The 22,238-nt window shown below is 40.9% G+C and overlaps 1 long non-coding RNA gene across 1 annotated transcript in view; it reads left to right on the top strand.

Annotated features, from left to right (window-relative positions):
- The window catches only part of LOC127527891 (uncharacterized), a 406,786-nt gene that overhangs the window by 71,498 nt on the left and 313,050 nt on the right, over window positions 1-22,238 (top strand). The window contains exon 2 of the long non-coding RNA XR_007935066.1: window positions 103-362. This is a non-coding gene — a long non-coding RNA (uncharacterized LOC127527891). The remainder of the gene's footprint in view (window positions 1-102; window positions 363-22,238) is intronic.

The following is a 22,238-nucleotide window of genomic DNA, read 5'->3' as shown; positions in this document are numbered from 1 at the left end:
CAGATGGGTTGTCTGCAGTGTGTGACTTGGTGTTTGGCTGAATGTGGAGATATCAGCTCAGATGTTCTCTTCTACATCGATGCCCAGTGCACTAGAGATGAGGTTAGGCTCCTCCGCACACACTGCCTTGGCCATTTCGGTTTCAGTCAGTCTGTTTAGCTTCCAACTCGAAAGACCATGTAAAAGAGGGGCTTCATAGACCTCTGATAAATGTGCTAATTCACAGGGTTTGGCCAACAGAAAGCCGAGTGCAGGAGTCACCGTCAGATGACTGGAGATGACAGACAGGAGAATTTGAGGATTTTGTAATTTATTCAAAGCAACAAACAATTTACAACAACAAACAAGAAAGCACACTGTAAGTAAATCAAGAGAGCGGAATGCAAAGTCGCTCGGGAACAAGAAGCCCCTTTTGGCCGAGGGCGTTATTTTACTAAATGTTCTTGTAATTATTATTATTATTTGACTGACGCCGAGGCGACTTACAACATGTGAGACACAATTGCTTACATTTCTTTTGTTTTTTCACTATTAGCACAAGCAGGTGAAGTGACCTCCTCCTGGTCACACACTATCAGTGCCCATCAGTCATAACATATCAAATCCTTTTGAAATTCATTCTAAAACACGTCTTTGACAGGTTACCATTGCTAGTACCTTATGAAAGCTTTCTGAAAGAATATTATTCTGGGTGGGGAAAAAAATTCCACCTTTAGTTTTACATAATAACAGTTCAGGAATAAACAATTTAACACCAAACTAAAAAGGGGGAACTTCAGAACATTGAAATTCTTTGGGGTGGTACACCAAGACAAAGGGGTTGATGGCCCCCGATGTAGATCTTCTCCAACTAAGCCCACTTCTGGAGGTGGCACCCAGTCTGAATTCTTTTGTGGCCCAGAAGATTCTGGTTTGTGAGACTCGTCAGCCACATCCAGTACAGCAATATGGCTATTCGAGATTAATTCCTCCAAATTTTCTTGGTGTGTGTATGTGTAGCAAAGTGTATTCTGATTTTTAATTTGTTTGTAGCTTTTAGTTATGAATTTCCACCAAAAGCAACTGTTTGTGTGTCCTTAGTTTCATACCAATGGTATTTTGTAGTACAAATGATAATTAATGTGACTCCTCACAGACTGCAGGCACCCTCAGGTGATGGTGGATGCTGTACAGGTAAGTCTGCTCTCTCCAAGCCTTTTCTAATTTTATTCTATTTATATGACATGAATATTATTTGGTAATTCTCAAATGTTAAATAACAAATGGGGGGGGGGGGGGGGCACTGAGTTCTTATATAAAGTCTGTGTATGTTTTATTATCAAAAGCAAACAAACAAAAACAAAACTAAATTTAAAAAAGCAGCACTTCTTCTTTTACTGCACTGCCACAGCATTTTAATATAATTCAGCATTGTGTACAACATGACCATATGGACACTTTGGATTTTCATTTTTATTGTATTAATAGTTGGTGTTTGTAATTATTACTAACTGATTTATTATTTAATAAGCATTGGTGAGAAGCTGTTTGTATGGAACCCTGTTCTTATTGTTTTTGTTATGTAGCCCTTTAAAACGCAAGTTATGAGGTGGTAATAGCAATGGTGTAATATAAATTTGATTAAAACAGCTAAATTTATTGTACATATTGGTTTTAAATGTTAAAAGTAAATGCTGGTATTTATGTTAAATTATTTTATTAGTTTGGAAAGTAGCGAATGGTGGGGGTCAGAGGTCAGAAGGGGCGAGAAAAGAAAGGAGAGAACTGGGCTTTTGCGCTGAAAGCGAGGATTGAAACGCAGTCCATGATAAACATCAGCGAGAAGTTTAAAAAGAGAAAAAAAGACAGAAGACTGGATTCCAGTACGGAATTAACAGTCGGAACAGAAAACGTGAACGTGTTGGTGGTTGGACAGACTGGTCGAGAACGCCAAACCGGTGAGCTAGGGGCACTGTCCGTGAAATGCTGAACACGGAAGATGTCAGCAGACATTGGATTACATTGCCGATAACGGATATTGTTACAGCTGACCAACTATCGTGCAGAATCGATACTTGCTAGGAAAGAAACGAAAGGGGACGCACATCTGCTGGAAACCAGAAAACGAGACCCTGCTCTATTACAGAATAAGAGGCCGTCGCAGAGTAGTGTCACAATCGCCTTCAAGTAACAGGCCTGCAACGCTTATCTGTGGTACCTTTTACCTGATGTTTGTTTGGTTCCTTTTATTTAGTTTGCCAGCTTAGGTTTTATAAGGGGAATATGTTATTATACTAATTACATTAGTAACAAAGGTTTGTTCCTTGAAACAGTTGTGCTGAGAACGCTAAGGTCTTCTTCTTTTGGCTGCTCCCATTAGGGATTGCCACAGCGGATCATCTTCTTCCATATCTTTCTGTCCTCTGCACCTTGCTCCGTCACACCCAACACCTGCAAGTCCTCTCTCACCACATCCATAAACCTTCTGTTAGGCATTCCTCTTTTCCTCTTCCCTTAAAGCTCTGTCCTTAGCATCCTTCTCCCAATACAGTGATCCCTCGCTATATCACGCTTCGCCTTTCGCGGCTTCACTCTATCGCGGATTTTATATGTAAGCATATTTAAATATATATCGCGGATTTTTTGCTGGTTCGTGGATTTCTGAGGACAATGGGTCTTTTAATTTCTGGTAAATGCTTCCTCAGTTGGTTTGCCCAGTTGATTTCATACAAGGGACGCTATTGGCAGATGGCTGAGAAGCTACCCAGCTTACTTTTCTCTGTCTCTCTTGCACTGACTTTCTCTGATCCTGACGTAGGGGGTGTGAGCAGGGGGGCTGTTCGCACACCTAGACGATACGGACGCTCGTCTAAAAATGCTGAAAGATTATCTTCACGTTGCTACCTTCTGTGTGCAGCTGCTTAGAGAAGGGACATGCTGCACGGTGCTTCACATACTTAAAAGCTCAAAGGGCACCTATTGATTTTTGCTTGCTTGTTTTTCTCTGTCTCTCTCTCTCTTTCTGTGCTCTTGACGGAGGGGGTGTGAGCTGCCGCCTTCAACAGCTTTGTACTGCGGTGCTTCGCATACTTAAAAGCCAAAAAGCCCTATTGATTTTTGACTGCTTGCTTTGTTCTCTCTCTCTCTCCTGACACACACACCTTTGAAGAGGAAGAAATGTTTGCATTCTTTTAATTGTGAGACAGAACTGTCATCTCTGTCTTGTCATGAAGCACAGTTTAAACTTTTGAAAAAGAGGCAAATGTTTGTTTGCAGTGTTTGAATAACGTTCCTGTCTCTCTACAACCTCCTGTGTTTCTGCGCAAATCTGTGACCCAAGCATGACAATATAAAAATAACCATATAAACATATGGTTTCTACTTCGCTGATTTTCTTATTTCGCGGGTGGCTCTGGAACGCAACCCCCGCGATGGAGGAGGGATTACTGTATACCAATATACCAATATCTCTCCACTGCACATGTCCAAACCAACACAATCTCACCTCTCTGACTTTGTCTCCCAACCGTCCAACTTGAGCTGACCCTCTAATGTCCTCATTTCTAATCCTATTCATCCTCGTCACACCCAATGCAAATCTTAGCATCTTTATCTCCACCACCTCCAGCTCTGTCTCCATTGCCATTGTCTCCAACCCATATAACATAGCTGGTCTCGCTACCATCCTGTAGACCTTCCCTTTCACTCTTGCTGATACCCGTCTGTCACAAATTACTCCTGACACACTTATCCACCCATTCCACCTTGGAGCACTCTTTATCACCTCTCTTCCATAATCCCTGTTACTCTGTACTGTTGATATTAAGTATTTAAACTCATCCACCTTCGCCAACTCTACTCCCTGCATCCTCACCATTCCACTGATCTCCCTCTCATTTGCACACATGTATTCTGTCTTGTACCTACTGACCTTCATTTCTCTCCTCTCTAGAGCAGATCTCCACCTCTTCAGGGTCTCCTCAACCTGGTCCCTACTGTCATTACAGATCACAATGTCATCAGCAAACATCATAGTCCACGGGGACTCCTGTCTAATCTAGTCTGTCAACCTGTCCATCACCATTGCAAATAAGAAAGGTCTCAGAGCAGATCCCTGATGTAATCCCACCTCCAACTTGAATGTATACGTCACTCCTACCGCAGACCTCACCACTGTCACACTTCCCTCGTTCATATCCTGTGCAACTCTTACTTACTTCTCTGCCACTCCTGACTTCCTCATACAATACCACAGCTCCCCTCGAGGCACCCTGTCAGACGCTTTCTGCAGGTCCACAAAGACACAATGTAACTCCTTCTGGCCTTTTCTAAACTTCTCCATCAACATCCTCAGAGCAAACATCACATCTGTGGTGCTCCTTCTTGGCATGAAACCATACTGGTGCTCACTAATAATCACCTCACTTCTTAACCGAGCTTCCACTACTCTTTCCCATAACTTCCTACTGTGGCTCATCAATTTTATCCCCCTGTAGTTACTGCAGTCCTGCACATCCCCCTTATTCTTAAATATCTGCACCAGTACACTTCTTCTCCACTCCTCAGGTATCCTCTCACTTTCCAAGATTCCATTAATCAATCTGGTTAAAAACTCCACTGCCATCTCTCCTAAACACTTTCCATTCTTCATCCTCTTCACAGCTGTCCTTACGTCCTCCTTGCTAATCCGTTGCACTTCCTGATTTACTATCTCCACATCATCCAACCTCTTCACTCTCTCGTTCTCTTCAATCATCAGCCTCTCAAAGTGCTCTTTCCATCTTTTCAACACACTCTCCTCGCTTGCGAGTACATTTCCATCTTTATCCTTTACCACCTTAACCTGCTGCAAATTTTCCCAGCTCGGTCCCTCTTTCTAGCCCACAGGTCATTTTCTCCCTCCTTAGTGTCCAACCTCTCATACAACTTATCATACGCCTTTTCTTTAGCCTTCGCCACCTCTCTCAGCGCCTTATCTCCTTGTACTCTTGTCTACTTTATGCATCTCTCTGACTATCCCACTTCTTCTTTGCCATCGTTTTCCTCTGTATACTCTCCTGTATTTTCTCATTCAACCACAAGGTTTCCTTTTCCTCCTTCCTCTTTCCAGATGTCACGCCAAGCACCCTTCTTGCTGTCACCGTTACTACTTCTGCTGTAGTTTCCCAGTGGTCTGGTAACTCTTCACTGCCACTCAGTGCCTGTCTCACCTCCTCCCTAAGCTCAACCTTGCAGTCTTCCTTTTTCAACTTCCACCATTTGATCCTTGGCTCTGCCCTCACTCTCTTCCTCTTCTTGATCGCCAACATCATTCTACAGACCACCATCCTATGCTGCTTAACTACACTTTCCCCTGCCACCACTTTGCAGTCTTCAATCTCTTTCAGATCAACTCTTCTGCATAGGATGTAATCTACCCGTGTGCATCTTCCTCCACTCTTGTACGTCACCCTATGTTCCTCTCTCTTCTTAAAATATGTATTCACCATAGCCATGTCCATCCTTTTGGCAAAATCCAGTATCCTCTGACCTTCTTCATTCCTCTCCTTGACACCATACCTACCCATCACCTCCTCGTCTCCACTGTTCCCTTCACCAACATGCCCACTGAAATCTGCTCCAATCACCACTTTCTGTCCCTTGGGTACACTGTTCATCACTTCATCCAACTCACTCCAAAAATCTTCTCTCTCACCTATTGCACACCCAACTTGCTGTGCATATGCACTAACAACATTCATCATCACACCTCCAATTTCCAGCTTCATAATCATTACTCTGTCTGACACTCTTTTTCACCTCCAAAACACTCTTGACATACTGTTCCTTCAGAATAAACCCTACACCATTTCCCCTCCCATCCACACCATGACAGAACAATTTCCATTGAGTCTCTTGCACGCACATTATATCAACCTTCCTTCTCTCCATCATATCTGCTAACTCTCTCCCCTTACCAGTCATACTGCCAACATTCAAAGTTCCTACCCTCAGTTCCACTCTCTTTACTTTCCTCCTCTCCTCCTGCCTCTGGACACGTCTCCCCCCTCTTCTTCTCCTTCTTCGGCCAACAGTAGCCCAATTTCCGCCAACACCCTGTTGGCTAACAGTACTGGTGGCAGTCACTGTTAACCCGGGGCTCGACCGATCCGGTATGGAAATTTGTATTGTTGTCTGCATATTGATTTGGCAAAATCTTACACCAGATGCCCTTCATGACGTATCTCTCCAATTTATCCGGGCTTGGGACTGGCACGAAGAAACACATTGGTTTGTGCATCCCCTTTGGCTGGGAAAGCTAAGGTAAAAAGTTATATTTAAAGTTAGTAAAGAAGGAAAAAAGAAGAAAACAAAACTCAGGTAAAAACCCTCAGTAAGAGCTGAGGGGTGCTACAGTTAGTTTTTGGAAAGGTATGTTATTGTATTTTTTTTTATATTAAAATATAAAAAATTATTATTACATAACTGAACTATGATGTATTATGTGAGGTTATGTATATTACTGGGCGGCACGGTGGCGCAGTGGTAGCGCTGCTGCCTCGCAGTTAGGAGACCTGGGTTCGCTTCCCGGGTCCTCCCTGCGTGGAGTTTGCATGTTCTCCCCGTGTCTGCGTGGGTTTCCTCCGGGCGCTCCGGTTTCCTCCCACAGTCCAAAGACATGCAGGTTAGGTGGATTGGCGATTCTAAATTGGCCCTAGTGTGTGCTTGGTGTGTGGGTGTGTGTCCTGCGGTGGGTTGGCACCCTGCCCAGGATTGGTTCCTGCCTTGTGCCCTGTGTTGGCTGGGATTGGCTCCAGCAGACCCCCGTGACCCTGTAGTTAGGATTCAGCGGGTTGGAAAATGGATGGATGGATGGGTTGTGTATATTGCAAAGAGTTCTTTTCTGATTAAATGTGTATAATATATGGTAAACAGTTCAATATGTACTACGTATGTTATGAAAACAGAGCTAGATGCATGGTGGAAGCTGTAGGGCAGGGGTACTCAATCACGGTCCTGGAAGTCCGCAGTGGCTGCAGGTTTTTGTTCCATCCCAATTGCTTAATAAGAAGCACTTACTGCTCAAGTAACACTTCTGCTTCACTTTAGTTGTCTCGCTCATTAAGATTTTGAACCCTTATTGCTTATTTTAGTCTTAAACAACTGTAGTCTTGGTTTTTAATTGCTCCTTATTAGCAGTAACATGCAAATGACAAAAGAGACCAGCATTTCTCCATTTAGCTTGTTACCATTTACACCTCTGTATTTATTGTGCACTAATTGGTTTAATTAAATATTTGGAAGGAAAGTGAAGAGAAAAAAGTGAAGAACTAAGAATCACTCATCCATTTTAGTGTTCAAATCATTCAGATGATATCCTTAGAAAGAGGAAGAAAATCCAGGATATGAGAATGACCTGACATAGCAGAGTAAAAGCACTAACGAGCCATGGAATTAAATTATTGGCAAGAATTGCTTTCTAATTAAGCAACTGGGTTAGAACAAAAACCTGCAGCCACTGCGGACCTCCAGGACCGTGATTGAGTACCCTTGCTGTAGGGGCTTTGGTGAGAAACGGTTTATACGCCGCCCTGTTCTCTATTTTGTTTCTGGAAAGGCAAAAAGAATATAAACTTCTGACTTCTTCTCTGTGTTGATCTGTTTTTGACACAACACCACTTAGGATGAATTCCAGTCAGTTACATGTGCTTACTGTCCAGGCAGGAGTGAACCTCACTCTTTAGTCAGGACAGTTCAGTTGTACTTCTCTCCGGTGTGAATTCTGGTCGGTCTCTGAAGAGAACTCCTCTGACAGATTTGTTTGCCACATTCCAAACAGCAATATGGCTTCTCTCAGAGATTAATTTGTCAACAATAGTTTAGTTTGCTTACTTTTCAGGACAGGAGTGAACCTCACTCTCGAGTCCTGAAGGGTGGTTGATTTTCTGGACTGATTTTTGAACTGCTACCCTTTTAATTCTGTTGTGAACTCTAGTGTGTCTCTGAAGATCGCTCATTTGTGAAAACTGTTTACCACATTCAATACAGAAATATGTCTTCTCTCGTGTGTGAAATCTAGTGTGTTTCTTCAGACTGTTTATATGTGAAAACTGTTTACCACATTCATTACAGCAATACGGCTTCTCTCCAGTGTGAACTCTAGTGTGTCTCTGAAGACTACTTATACGTGAAAACTGTTTACCACATTCATTACAGCAATATGGCTTCTCACCGGTGTGAACTCTACTGTGTTTGTTAAGATTGCCTAATTCTGAAAACGGTTTACCACATTCAGTACAGCTATATGGCTTCTGTCCGGTGTGAACTCTAGTGTGTCTCTGAAGATCGCTCATTCGTGAAAACTGTTTACCACATTCAGTACAGCAATGTGGCTTCTCTCCCGTGTGAACTCTAGTGTGGTTCTTCAGAGTGTTTATATGTGAAAACTGTTTACCACATTCAGTACAGCAATACGGCTTCTCTCCGGTGTGAACTCTTGTGTGTCTCTGAAGATTGCTTATACGTGAAAACTGTTTACCACATTCATTACAGTAATATGGCTTGTCACCGGTGTGAACTCTAGTGTGTGTCTGAAGATGGCCCATTTGTGAAAACTGTTTACCACATTCAGTACAGCAATATGGCTTCTCCCCCGTGTGAACTCTAGTGTGTGTCTGAAGACTGATCATTTGTGAAAACTGTTTACCACATTCAGTACAGCAAAATGGCTTCTCTCCCGTGTGAACTCTAGTGTGGTTCTTCAGATTGATCATTTGTGAAAATTGTTTACTACATTCAGTACAGCAATACAGCTTCTCTCCAGTGTGAACTCTAGTGTGGTCATTCAGAATGTTTATACGTGAAAACTGTTTACCACATTCATTACAACAATATGGCTTGTCACCGGTGTGAACTCTAGTGTGTGTCTGAAGACCAATCATTTGTGAAAACTGTTTACCACATTCAGTACAGCAATATGGCTTCTCTCCTGTGTGAACTCTAGTGTGGTTCTTCAGATTGATCATTTGTGAAAACTGTTTACCACATTCAGTACAGCAATATGGCTTCTCTCCTGTGTGAACTCTAGTGTGGTTCTTCAGATTGATCATTTGTGAAAACTGTTTACCACATTCATTACAGCAATATGGCTTCTCACCAGTGTGAACTCTAGTGTGGTTCTTCAGATTGATCATTTGTGAAAACTGTTTACCACATTCATTACAGCAATATGGCTTCTCACCGGTGTGAACTCTAGTGTGGTTCTTCAGATTGATCATTTGTGAAAACTGTTTACCACATTCAGTACAGCAATACGGCTTCTCTCCTGTGTGAACTCCAGTGTGGATGTGAAGAGCACTTCTGCCAGATAATTCTTTTCCAGATTCCAAACTGCTCTGATCTTTGTTTCCTGTACAAAGTTTAAAAGAAAAGGGGAAAAAAGAGCTTACTTTCCGTCCACTGCCTTATTATTAACATTAACTTACATTAAATACATGATGGCTGAAATTAGGAACAACCTTTGATAAGCATAACCAATTATAAAACTTTAGTTGTACATGAAAAGCACACTCAATTTGTTAATTTTACGTTCTCTATTACAACTACTTAGCAGGGCTACATGTATAAAACTTCCTTATGCTCGGCAACATGTGTAAGCCATTTCTCATACAAAAGTTTGAATTTTTAAAACTAGAACTTGGTGTTTAAATTGGCTTAAAGTTATGGCAAGTTTTGAGCATTTCTAAGTTCCATGCAGACTTTATTTGTGTTGGCACTTTAGCAACAACACAATACAGTTTATTTCTGTATAGCCCAAAATCACACAGGAAGTGCCATAATGGGCTTTAACAGGCCCTGCCTCTTGACAGCCCCCCAGTCTTGACTCTCTAAGAAGACAAGGAAAAACTCCCCAAAAAAAAAACCTTGTAGGGAAAAATGGAAGAAACCTTGGAAAAGAAAGTTCAAAGAGAGACCCCTTTCCAGGTAGGTTGGGCATGCAATGGGTGTCAAAAGAAGAGGGTTAATACAATACAATACAAAGAACAGAACAAATCCTCAATAAAAAATTAAAAATAAATTTTAGAAGTAAAAAAAAATAAAAATTGTAGAAGTACGGAGCAGAATTTAACAGTTGATGATATCACATAATAAGATTTGGATATTTTTAGAGTCCTGGAGACCTCATCCATCAAGCTGCCTCCCCCATTTGGCCATTCCACAGCTGAAATAGCACTAATCTGATGAAAGGACCCCTCTTGCCCACGATTCCTGCAATCCTCCATCAGGGATGACTTTCCCTTAGGCAGGCAAAACAACTTGGCAGGTGGGCCGTGGCACCAAGTGCCACATTTGAGTTTCGAGAAGTGAAACAGAATAGGTGAGGGTTAGTATCCAATTCTAACTATCATGTTACTTATGTTTTAGTGCTAATGACTAACAATAGAGATGCAGTCTGTACAGTTAATCAGCAGCTCTAGTCAGGATATGCTAAACTGAAGTAGTGAGTCTTCAGCTGGGATTTAAAAGCTGAGACCGAGGGGGCATCCCTTATAGTAGCAGGCAGACCATTCCACAGTTTAGGGGCCCTGTAACTAAAAGCTCAACCTCCCACTGTTATTTTATTAATCCTTGGAACCATAAGCAGACCGGCATCTTGAGATCTTAATCTGCACTCTGGTTTGTAAGTCATGATAAATTCAGACAAGTAAGCTGGACCTTGGCCATTTAATGCTTTATATGTTAAAAGGAGGATTTTGAAGTCTGCCCTAAACTTAACCGGGAGCCAGTGTAAGGATTTGAGAACTGGAATTATGTGTTCGTATTTTCTTGTTCTTGTAATAATTCTTGCAGCCGCATTTTGGATTAACTGGAGGCTGTATAGAGAACAGTGTGAACATCCAGTGAACACCGCATTGCAGTAGTCAATCCTACTAGAAATAAATGCATGAATTAATTTCTCAGACTCCTGTTTATTTAGAAAGCGCCTTAATTTCCTAACATTTTTAAGATGGAAGAAACATGTTTTGGACAACTTTGTAATATGCGCTTTAAATGACATGCTAGAGTCAAAGATAACTCCTAGATTGCGGGCTGATTTAGTAAAATTAATGGGGATTCCAACTGAGTTAAATGATGACAAAATATTGTTATGATCAGCGTCATTCCCTCCAACAATTAACATCTCTGTTATATGTATACATATAAAGGAGAGTTGGGATCCGTGTGGCTGTGTTTGTGTGTTTGTGGAGGGACGGAAAGTTAAGGTGGGTGTTGGAGTCACGTGATCATCTCCCCTCCTATTCACCTCATTTCATTCACTTCATTTCGCTCCGAGCTGAGCTCCACAGCTGACGCCGTCTTGCCGTCCTTTCTCCTTTACTGATTTACTGTTTAGTAGGCGCGGTGCTTACCGAATAGTATTTTTTCCTTTAGTGTTTCTACTTAGTGTTTCTTAGTGTTTAGTAGACGCGATGTGCGAAAGGAGAGTTGGGATCCGAGAGACTATGTTTGTGGAGGGATGGAGAGTTAAGGCAGGTGGGGGAGTCACGTGATCATCTCCCCTCCCATTCACTTCATTTCGCTCCGAGCTGAGCTCCGCAGTTGACGCGGTTAGTTCTTTCTCCTTTACTGATTTACTGTTTCGTAGACGCGGTACTTACTGATTAGTATTTGTTCCTTTAGTGTTTCTTAGTGTTTAGTAGACGCGGTGTGCCGGTGTTCCCGGCGGTGTTGCGGTTTAGTGTTACTTTCTACTTCGTTTTTGTACTTTAGTGTTTAATAATAATAATTCATTTCATTTATATAGAGCTTTTCTCAGTACTCAAAGTGCTAAAATAGTGAGTGATACTTAGGTGATAGCAGTGTAGAAGCAGCACAGCACAACGCAGCCAGTAGGACAGGCGGGTGTGGTAGCGTAGGTGAGCGGCGATAGCAAGCAGCAGAAAGCACAGCTGCAGGAGGAGTAAGCAGGATTTGGATGTTCCAATACACAGCCATAAACAGTAACGCTTGGTAATTTCAGGCGTGATCGCCCCAAAGCCATAAGCCAGATTAGTATGAACATCAGATCAGTTCCCGGTCGTAGAGTACTGTAAGATGAAACGGGAGCAGATCAGCATAGCAAATATAATCACGGAGACAGATCATCCCGAGGTGCTAGATCGCCAGGTACAAAGAAATGTTTGTAGGTCTCGTCCCGTGATCCACAGACTCGGCTGTTCCCAGTAAAGTGGAGTCCATAAAATCTGTAAATATTAAGCCAAATCCAAGCAATTCGAGTCAGCTGTATCCACGAACTATACAATAAACGAAATAAAACAAGCATAAGAAAGTGCAGAATTAAGGCGAATGTTGCAAAATGTGTTGTTAACAGGGAGGAGCGGCGACAACAAGCGTGCACCAGTGTCCCCTCACCTGCTACAATAAAGCAGTTATAATAAAGAAGTTTAGTAGACTTTTACTTTATCTCATTTAGTGTTCTTCCCGGCGGTGTTGCCGTTTTTTAGTGTTAGTGTCTACTTAGTGTTTGTGTTTAGTGTTATGGAAGGAGTGATCTTGCCACTGTCAGATTTTGCAATGAATGAGTTGGTAAATAATGATTATTTATCAACAGATCACATGAGCAAATTCAACGAAATTTTAGCTGCGCATACAATTTTCCAACCTCAAGAGGTTTTGCTAATGTCGACTCCTGACATACCTATATTCCCATTCCACAAAATGCAAAACATATTCAAATATTACCTTCTGCAGCTACTGAATGAGAGACTCACTAGGTGTGTACCTATTATGATGGTGCTGTAATTCATGTCTATGACAGTTTAAACGCTGATATAAAAATTCAACCTCACCTGAAGAGCAGCTTTGTTTCCTTCATGCTTTGTTTCCTTACAAACCTCCCATAGTTTATGAAGACGCACAGCAACAATTAAATCGTACAGATTCTGGTGTATTCTCAATTGCATTTGCTGTGTGTATTTCTTTAGGTATTGACCCAAGTGATATATATAAAAAATGTAAATGTTCGTTTGTTCAAAACCTTAAATCTCCGAAAATTCTTCACCAATTGCTTTGAAATTTTGACACAACGTTGCATTCGAATACGCGCGTGTTTTTATATACATATTATATAGATGTCACACCTGTGACAGGTAACAACATGCTTTTTTTGAAAACACAGCGCCATCTGTTGGATGTAAAAGCAACACACGCTATACTAAATATTTTACGATTCTGTTTCAATGTTTCGATCAAATACATTCGTAAGTACGTGAATAAAGGCAGTGACATGGCAGTTTTTGGCGTGCAACCACAAAGAAGTGATAGGAATAGGGTCATACATATCGATGAAATCTCACAGTATTAGGCTAGAAGATACATAAGCAGCAATGAAACTGTATGGCGAAGTCTTTCATTTCCCATACATGAACGAAGTCCAGATGTTGTTCACTTAGCAGTACATCTAGAAAATGGACAACGCGTTTATTTCACAGCTGCAAATGTGCAAAAAATAGCCCTGAATCCACCGACTACATCGTTAACTGCTTTCTTTACTTTATGTCAAAATGACGTGTTTGAGAAAACACTGCTGTATTCGGAAGTGCCTACGTATTACACATGGAATGCGAGTAGAAAATCATTTGAACAACGCAAGCGAGGAGAGCGAGTCAACAGACAACCTGGCATATTCAAAGAAACTATGATAGGCAGACTGTACACCGTGCATCCCAATCAAGATGAATGCTTCTTTGTTCACATGCTGTTGGTAAATGTGCCCGGTCCAACGTCTTTCCATCAATTGAGAATTGTCAACGGCGTTACACATGCCACTTTCCGAAGTACATGTCAAGCTCTGAATTTATTGGAGAACGACCGACACTGGGATGTATATATTAATGACGCGTGCAACACGTCACATCCAAATCAAACTCGTGCATTGTTTGTAATCATATTGACCGCCTGCTCTCCTTCATCTCCAACACAGTTATGGGAGAAATATAAATCGCACATGGCTGAAGATATTTTCCGTCGAATACGCAAGTAAAATTCAAATATAAACATGGACTTCACAGCAGAAATCTACAAATAAGTGTTGATAATGATTGAAGATTTGTGCTTAGAAATCGCGAACAAAGTTCTCAATCAATTGGGAATGCCATCACCGAATCAATCTGCTGCTGCTTCGTTCGATGTAGAATTGCGTCGTGAACAAAATTACAACACGGGTGATCTTTTGTCGTATGTGCAATCAAATATTCCTAAGCTAACGCTTCAGCAAAAAGGCATTTACAAGCAAATAATGCAAACTGTCAATAACGGGGTTGGAGAAATTTGGAAATTGGGAACGGAAAGGTGCCGGTCGATATGACCTCAGGACGAATTTCATTGCCTCATAACTTCTGCAATTTAGTGACATCAAAAGAAGAATTGGTTGAAAAAGTATTTCCCAATATTCAAACCAATTATAAGAATCATGATTGGCTGAGTGAACGAGCTATTCTTGTGGCCAAAAACAAAGATGTCTACTAACTTAACAATATTATTCAGTCTAACATTCTGCACAGACAATGGAACAACAAAAAATATTGTATACCCACAAGCATTGTGAAATTAAGCATATTAGAAACGTGCGCTTGCTCTTTTCTTTCTTTTCCTTTTAACCAGATTGAGCCACAGCAAAGCTATCTATCTATATATATATATATATATATATATATATATATATATATATATATATATATATATATATATATATATATATATATATCTATATCTATATATATATATATATTCAGTGGGTACGGAAAGTATTCAGACCCCCTTCAATATTTCACTCTTTGTCATTTTGCAGCCATTTGCTAAAATCATTTAAATTAATTTTTTCCCTCATTAATGTACACACAGCACCCCATATTGACAGACAAAAAAAAGAATTTTTGAAATTGTTGCAGATTTATTAAAAAAGAAAAACTGAAATATCACATGGTCCTAAGTATTCAGACCCTTTGCTGTGACACTCATATATTTATTGCTTTCCATTTCTTCTGATCATCCTTGAGATCACCTTCATTTGAGTCCAGCTGTGTTTGATTATACTGATTGGACTTGAATAGGAAAGCCACACACCTGTCTATATAAGACCTTACAGCTCACAATGCATGTCAGAGCAAATGAGAATCATGAGGTCAAAGGAACTGCCTGAAGAGCTCAGAGACAGAATTGTGGCAAGGCACAGATCTGGCCAAGGTTACAAAAAAATTTCTGCTACACTTAAGGTTCCCAAGAGCACAGTGGCCTCCATAATCCTTAAATGGAAGACGTTTGGGACGACCAGAACCCCTCCTAGAGCTGGCCGTCCGGCCAAGCTGAGCTACCGGGGGAGAAGAGCCTTGGTGAGAGAGGTAAAGAAGAACCCAAAGATCACTTTGGCTGAGCTCCAGAGATGCAGTCAGGAGATGGGAGAAAGTTGTAGAAAGTCAACCATCACTGCAGCCCTCCACCAGTCAGGGCTTTATGGCAGAGTGGCCTGTCGGAAGCCTCTCCTCAGTGCAAGACACATGACAGCCCGCATGGAGTTTGCTAGTTTGAGAAATAAGATTCTCTGGTCTGATGAGACCAAGATAGAACTTTTTGGCCTTAATTCTAAGCGGTATGTGTGGAGACAACCAGGCACTGCTCATCACTTGTCCAATACAGTCCCCACAGTGAAGCATGGCAGTGGCAGCATCATGCTGTGGGGGTGTTTTTCAGCTGCAGGGACAGGACGACTGGTTGCAATCGAGGGAAAGATGAATGCGGCCAAGTACAGGGATATCCTGGACAAAAACCTTCTCCAGAGTGCTAAGGACCTCAGACTGGGCCGAAGGTTTACCTTCCAACAAGACAATGACCCTAAGCACACAGCTAAAATAACGAAGGAGTGGCTTCACAACAACTCTGTGACTGTTCTTGAATGGCCCAGCCAGAGCCCTGACTTAAACCCAATTGAGCATCTCTGGAGAGACCTAAAAATGGCTGTCCACCAACGTTTACCATCCAACCTGACAGAACTGGAGAGGATCTGCAAGGACGAATGGCAGAGGATCCCCAAATCCAGGTGTGAAAAACTTGTTGCATCTTTCCCAAGAAGACTCATTGCTGTATTAGCTCAAAAGGGTGCTTCTACTAAATACTGAGCAAAGGGTCTGAATACTTAGGACCATGTGATATTTCAGTTTTTCTTTTTTAATAAATCTGCAACAATTTCAAAAAATTCTTTTTTTTGTCTGTCAATATGGGGTGCTGTGTGTACATTAATGAGGAAAAAATTAATTTAAATGATTTTAGCAAATGGCTGCAATATGACAAAGAGTGAAAAATTGAAGGGGGTCTGAATACTTTCCGTACCCACTGTATATATACATATCTATATATATATCTATATATATCTATATATATCTATATATATATATATATATATATATATATATCACTATCTATCTATATATATATATATATATATATATATATATATATATATATATATATATATATAAAGAACTGAACTTTCCAACGGTCTTTGTTACTTAATGGGCCCATCTTCAAGAAATTTGGTACGCGGGTTCCCAACGATAACTGAATCCTACTTACGTACATATATACGCCCATAGCCTGCAGCTCGGTCCACACTCTGAATCTTCCAGGCACTCCTGAGCATAATCTAATTTTGAAGGTTGGGGCGGAGAAACTTAAAGCCACCGAAACTTTGTAATGGCATGAGACGTCAGGTCACATGCCTGCAAAAGAACCTACTTGAGGCAACTATTTTTACTGGCGGTGGCTCAGGGGAGAGAGTTTTTATTCCTCGCATCCCCGTTATACCCTCTGATCTCACATTTCAATTGAAACGCCTCCAATTTCCAGTAAGGCTCTGCTTCACAATGACAATAAGTCTCAGGGACAGACCCTACAAAAGGTTGTCATTGATTTGAGGCAAGATTGCTTTTCACATGGCCAACTACACGTTGCATGCTCAAGAGTAAACTCAGCGCACAGCTTGGTTATCTTACAACCGGAGGGGCGATACAAAAGAGATCCTTAACAAATAATTATTGGTACATTTTCCCTCAGTTTATTACTTAATATTTTAAAGCAGTGCTTCGCCGCTGCGAAGCGCAGGTATTTTGCTAATCTGTATTTAAAGACAAGTAGTTCTCATTCATCCACTCCTTTAATTCGCTAACGCAACTAATTAAAGACAACATCGGAGAAACTTCATTTGATGTAAATGAAAGGTATAACTGGGTGTCATCTGCATACAAGTGAAAATTAACATGATGTTTCCTAATGAGAGATCCCAGTGGAAGCATGTAAAGTGAAAACAGTACAAGTCCCAGTACTGAGCCCTGCGGGACACCATATTGAACTTCTGTGTCAGCACATTTCTGTACGTATTGGAATCAATTTGATAAGTAAGAACTAAACCAGGTGAGCACGGTGCCTGTAAGCCCAACATCATTTTCTAGCCTGTGCAGTAAAATAGAATGGTCGATGATGTCAAATGCTGCACTTAAGTCCAACAACATAATTACAGTGGAATTTCCTTCATCAGAGGATATCAGAATGTCATTTACCACCCGTGTTAGTGCCGTTTGTGTACTATGACCAGTGCAGAAACCAGAGTGGAATTTCTCAAATAAATTGTAATGCATAAGGTGTGACTGAAGCTGATTGCAGACTACTTTTTCTAGTATTTTAGAGAGAAATGGTAGATTTGAAATAGGCCTATAATTATTTAGTATGTGTGGGTCTAGGTCTGACTTTTTAAGTAATGGTTTAATGACTGACACTTTTAGTGCATCAGGTACTGTGCCATGCAATAATGAACTATTGATAATGTTTAGGATAGGCGCTGCAAGAACATCCATTGCACTTTTTACTAGTTTTGTTGGCACTGGATCTAGGGAACAAGTAGTGGGCTTCATTTTAGAAATTAAAGTTAAGACTTCCTGCTCAGTTACAGGATTAAAATTACTAAAGTGCTGAATGCAATGTGAGACAGGGTCTGCTAAGCTAGTATTTGGTTTGTATTGTGATGGAGAGATCTGGGATCTTATATTTTTAATTTTCTCATTGAAGAAGTTCATAAAGTCTGTACTGCTAATATCTGTTGGTATTTTACACTGTTGATCTGACTTTCCATTTGTTAATTTAGCCACTGTTCTAAACAGTACCCGAGGATTTTTATTATTGCTATCTACCATAAATACCCGCATATAGTACGCACTTTTTTTCTTAAGAAGTAGGCCTAAAATCCCAGGTGCGTCTTATACATGGATACTTTTATTACAAAAATTATAAATCTATATATATAATTCACCAAGCCCCGCCTACCAACAATTCACTAAGCACGACACGACAGAGCCCCGCCCACCAAATCTAACCCTCCTCCTACCACACTCGCAAACTGTTTTACACGCTGCACACAGCGATTCCCAAACGTGATTACGGTACCCTTCTCCTGCCACACACGCAAACTATTTTACACGCTGTACACAGCGATTCCCAAACGTGATTACGGTACCCTTCTCCTACCACACTCGCAAACTGTTTTACACGCTGCATACAGTGATTCCCAAACGTGACAAACTTTGATGGCTTGCCCGCCTGCCTGACTGTTACCAGCATTTACCACAATGTACTGGAGTGTTAAACTGTCGCAGCTGTAACCTCACAAACTGTCCTTACTGTATTCCCCGGATATCCCTGACCCAATCAGATTCAAATTTGCATTTTACTTTTACACGCAGACAATTTCCTGTTGTAAACGAACGGTAGTGGTGCTGACCCCCAGGCAGTCTCGACGGGTATCTTCAATCCATTTAATGTGCGCCTTTTCCAGGTTAGGGTGGTGAGCCTTCGAGCCTCTGTTCACCCTCTTTACTTTTTGCATTTCTTTGATGGTACTTTCGGTTTTTCTCCATTTTCTGATTATGCATTCTGTCGGACCAAATTGCCGCTCAGTTGCCCGGTTCCCGTGTTCTTTCACATACATGATCACTTCCAGTTTAAACTTTGCAGTATAGCTCTGTCGTGTTGTCTTCGCCATGTTGACTGGGTAATAATGAACAGCTACCTCTTTAAAACTACGTAATGGGATATTGGACTTTATGATCGTGTGCGCATGTGTCAGTGCCTCTTCTTCGCCTTCGATGGCTGCGTGACGGGGACAGAGAGGAGTGGTTTGAATCAAATTGGAATTTCAAGGTTTGTTTTCAAGCGACAGTCGGTTAGCAGTGCTGCAATTGTAGCTACCAGGGTATGCCTCAGTCTGCACGCAATTAGCCGTTGCCCCCGCACTGGCATTTCACACCATTTCAAATTGAGGTATTTTTCAGATGTAGCATCGATAATACTGTATCGATTTTGGAGAATGACACGGCGTTTGAAAGCTCATTTTACTATACATCCACCTGTATGTCTTATTGTAACGTTTGGAAATCATTTTATTTTGAATATTTTGAATATTCACGTCACCGATACATAATTTTCACCGTCTAGTACCGGTATGTTTCTCGCTTTTGTTGTTCTTGTTGTTGTTGTTCAGAGATACTCCAGCCTAACACAAACGCATGGATAAAATCACTGGCGCTGGTGGCAGCAGCTTTTAATTAGTACCCCGGTAACTCAAAATCAAGATGCGTCCTATAAACAGGTACACAGGTTTTTTCATGGTTTTTAGGGTCAAAAATCCACTGCGTCCTATACATGGTATCGTCCTATATGCAGGTATTTACGGTATTATTGTAGAATAGTATTCTGAGCGAGCTTTAAAGAGGGCTTGTTTATATTTATTAACACTCTCTTGAGGACTTAATTATAAGCCGATTTAGTCTCTCTACTGTCATCATCTTTGAAGTGTGTGCTGAACATGTGCCGTCATTACAGAGACCCTCACGCAGAAATCACACAATCTCAGTTCTCTTACAGGTCTTAACAGCTGTGGGTTATTTGGCGATGGCGGCTTTTCAGTGTGAACTGCCTGACCGGTGAGGAATCTCTCAGCCACCCTGAGCCACATCATGCCGTCTGTATGGGGTGGTACATGTTTTTACCCCCAAGCTGTCAGACTCCTTAACACCAGGCTGCCCCCTGGGATCTTCCACACGGCCTCAACCACCTCTAAAAACAGAACTTTTATACGTGCGAGCCACTGTCCTGCAAAGACGAGTGTGCATGTAGAGAAGAACTGAAAATCTCATACTGACCTTTAAGTATTTTGACACTCTTGATATCCTTCTGCTGTGAAACATTCTGACCTGGCATTGTTTAAATGTTTTAAACAATTATTATCATACACTGATCATTTCTGTATTATCTATATCTATTATTTATTATTTATTTATTATATTACATATCTTACACATCGATATATTGCTGCTACTTCTTTGTCTTGTCTTTGCACAATGTCTTGTCTTGTTTGTGTTTTAATTTTAATTTTAACTTTAAATTTTAATTTTAATTCTATTTTTAAATTATTATTTGCACGTCATGTTGTTACACTGTGGACCCTGAGCTTTGCAATTTCATCTATCTGTATACTTGTATATGGTTGAGATGACAATAAAGTTCACTTTGACTTTGATCAACTCCCAGTAGTCCCTGCAGTGGCTTTGATTGATCATCTGCTGAGGGTGCAGGTGCTGCTGGGGACAAGGAGGCAGGCACAACATTAAAAGGAGGCCAGTTCAACAGAGGACAAAAAGTCTTTTGCATTTGGTGTCTGGAGTTGACGATCTTCTTTGCCTTCCCGTTTTGCTACTTGTGTTTTCTTGTTTTGTCCTGGAGATCGTCTCCTGTTTTGGGTGTATGGACTGTCTTGCGTCTTCCTGCTTCATGAGGATTGTCAGAGGATTTTATTGTCATCCTGTAAAGAAAGGAGCGCTCTTGATCCCATTGACACGTCATCATCTCATCAGGAAAAACCAAAAGGACTGACCTTTACATTCACATACAGCGTGCTGATTTCTAGACAACCTACCGCCATCATTTAATTTCATCAGTTGCCGTTTACATGGACTTCATCATGTGTGGATTTTGTTTTGTTAGTGGTCTGTTATTGTTGAATTCGTGTTTATTGTATATTGCCATAAGGGGAACTGGGATAGGATCATTTTTATTTAATATCCTTTAATTTCTATTACCAGTTGCTTTTTTGTCTCTGCGTGGGAGTGTGTGTGAGTCGGGCCAAGGCTGGGTGCGTTCCTGGGATCCCCACTGAAAAAATAAATCATCTTATCGACAGTGGGAATCTTAGCCGGGCTTTTTAGATCTCTAGAGATCTTTATGTGGAATTATCCATTAAGTCTCCAGCTGTGCCCTCATGTTCTTGTTGAACTCTTTTTAAAGTAACAGCCAGGCTCCACTGCTCTAATTACTTTAATGATGTTAAACACTTCAGTCATGCCTTCTCTTAATCTCCATTTGCTTAAACTGAAAAGGTTGAACTCATTTAATCTTTTCTGATAATTCTATCTCTCACCCCTAGAATTAGCTTTCCTCTGGACCAGGGGTGGGCAAATTCATTCCTGGAGGGCCACAGTGGCTGCGGGTTTTTGTTCCAACCCAGTTGCTTAATTAGAAAACAATCCTTGCCAATAATTACATTTCATGGCTTGTTAGTGCTTTAATGCTTTAGTGCTGCAATGTCAGGTCATTCTCATATCCTTGATTTTTTTTTTCCATTCTAAGGATATCATCCAAATACTTTGAAGTGTAAAACGGATGGGTAATTCTCAGTCCTTCACTTTTTTCTCTTCTCTTTCCTTCCAAGTATTTAATTAAACCAAATAGTGCAAGATAAATACACACAGGTGTAAAGGGTAACAAGCAAAATGGATAACTGCTGGTTTCTTTTGTCATTTGCATCTTATTGCTAGTAAGGAGCAATTAAAAACCAAGAATGCAGCTGTTTAAGACTTAAACAAGCAATAAGGGTTCATAATCTTAACGAGGGAGATAACTAAAATGAAGAAGAAGTGTTTCTAGAGCAATAAGTGCTTCTTATTAAGCAATTGGGTTGGAACAAAAACCTGCAGCCACTGCGGCCCTCCAGGAATGAATTTGCCCACCCCTGCTCTGGACTTTTTCTAGCACTGCTTTGTATTTTCTGTAAACTGGAGACCAAAATTGCACATAGAACTCCAGATGAGGCTTCACCAGTGTGTTATAAGGCTTCAACAGAACCTCCTGTGACTTGTACTCCACACATCAAGGCGCTATATAAACTGATATTCTGTTAA

This window comes from Erpetoichthys calabaricus, chromosome 1, assembly GCF_900747795.2.
Source record: "Erpetoichthys calabaricus chromosome 1, fErpCal1.3, whole genome shotgun sequence".
NCBI classification, from domain to species: domain Eukaryota; kingdom Metazoa; phylum Chordata; class Cladistia; order Polypteriformes; family Polypteridae; genus Erpetoichthys; species Erpetoichthys calabaricus.
This window is presented reverse-complemented; position numbering and strand designations above follow the sequence as displayed.